This window comes from Anabrus simplex, chromosome 4, assembly GCF_040414725.1.
Source record: "Anabrus simplex isolate iqAnaSimp1 chromosome 4, ASM4041472v1, whole genome shotgun sequence".
In the NCBI taxonomy this organism is placed as follows: domain Eukaryota; kingdom Metazoa; phylum Arthropoda; class Insecta; order Orthoptera; family Tettigoniidae; genus Anabrus; species Anabrus simplex.
In genome coordinates this window covers 453,857,578-453,859,320 of record NC_090268.1, presented here as the reverse complement: position 1 = coordinate 453,859,320, position 1,743 = coordinate 453,857,578, and the positions used below count along the sequence as shown (strand labels likewise).

Here is a 1,743-nt window from a genome sequence, read left to right as displayed (position 1 = left end):
CGCTCCACCATCACCAGTCGGGAGATCCAGACTGCCGTCCGCCTCCTGTTGCCCGGTGAGCTGGCCAAGCACGCCGTCAGTGAGGGTACCAAGGCAGTTACCAAATACACCAGCTCCAAGTAAGGTGCCAGGTTTTCTGCCTTGCTGCATTCTTAACAAACGGCCCTTTTCAGGGCCACCACACCTTTAAAAAAAAGAGCAGCATCTGTTAGCCTTGTTATCAACTCCACTCTGATTTTATCTATCTGTCCTACTTCATATACATCGAAAGACAGTGCAAAACATTCAAATCATAAGCTAAGGAGGGAAGAACTACTACTACTACTACTACTACATTACCTTATTGCTAAAAATCCTCCTGCTTTGTCCTTTACAATGAAAACCAGACCAAGCCCCATGGCACTACAGCCCCTAAGCAAGCAGGCTGAGTGGACCTCAAAGCAGCCATTAGATCGAGGTAAAATTCCTTTGCCTGGCCGGGAATTGAACCCGGGCCCCCCAGCTACGAGGCAGGCACGCTGCCCCTGCGCTACAGCGCCGGCCCCTTCACAACCACCTTCAGTAATTATTATTATTATTATTATTATTATTATTACAACCCTCGACACTTCCCGTGTGTGTGTGCGCGCGCGCGCCAGCGCGCGCGTTTTTTTGGGGTTAGGTTACGAGAAGTGGGGTTAAGTCGAGTTAGGGTACGTTTCGCCGCGGAGCGCGACAACCACCCGCGCCCGCTCCGCGACGGCGACCTCCGAGCACACCCCTGCACCATTGCCAACGCCCCCGCGCCACAAAGACCTCCAGGAAACTCGCTTTGCGGTTCGTATGGACGTTTCAAGCTCCGTTCTCTCGCCAACGGCCATACCATGTTGAATACACCGGTTCTCGTCCGATCACCGCAGTTAAGCAACATTGGGCGTGGTCAGTACTTGGATGGGTGACCGCTTGGGAACACCACGTGCCGTTGGCTCAATTCCCTTTTTACCAAGTTTCCCAGTCCCAGTACGACAACTTACTTTCAACTTTTGCCTCAGGCCAGCAGAAATTGCTTAAATCACGTTTTTTGTTACGTCTGAAACTAGCTAGACCTTTTGCTGCTCTTCGACCCCGTGGCTATACAGGAACGAAGCTTAGCGTAGTATTGCATTTCCTCCTAGGTGACCGGCCTAACCTGGCGGCGGCGACATCATCATCATCGTTGTTGTTATTATTATTATTATTATTATTATTATTATTATTATTATTATTATTATTATTCGTCGTCTCTCTCTCTCTCTCTCTCTCTCTCTCTCTCTCTCTCTGTGTGTGTGTGTGTGTGTGTGTGTGTGTGTGTGTGTGTGTGTGTGTCGACCTAGGGGACCCTTGCTGAGCCTAGCACCGCTTCCAATTACTCGTGCCAGGATTTTAACTTTCGTACCTCCTATCGTACGTCCCTATGTCTAAACTTGCTGTTCTTATTCTTTTAGGTTAGTGTAGCTTATCCTGCAGGCCTCTTATGGCACATAACATCATTCTACGTCCTATTTCTCCCAATATTAAGATTATTAAAGGGCGGAACGAGGCTTCTAAACTCCCCGCCCACCTTGAAAATCGCGAGGAAGGTGGTTTCCATGCAACGTCATCGACACTGTCGTGATTACAATGAAAGCCATGTCCTAGCAACCGACCGCGGCATTTAGCAGCCCCTCAAAGAGTCGAACAATTTCCTTTTATGTTCTTTCAGGTAAGTAGCTATTCAAATTACGA

General features: G+C 48.8%; 1 non-coding gene across 1 annotated transcript; it reads left to right on the top strand.

The window, feature by feature from the left end:
- The first annotated feature begins 848 nt into the window (after positions 1-848).
- On the top strand, positions 849-967 carry LOC137500749 (5S ribosomal RNA). The gene has a single exon (XR_011018250.1). It is a non-coding gene; the product is annotated as a 5S ribosomal RNA (ribosomal RNA).
- Positions 968-1,743: the final 776 nt, after the last annotated feature.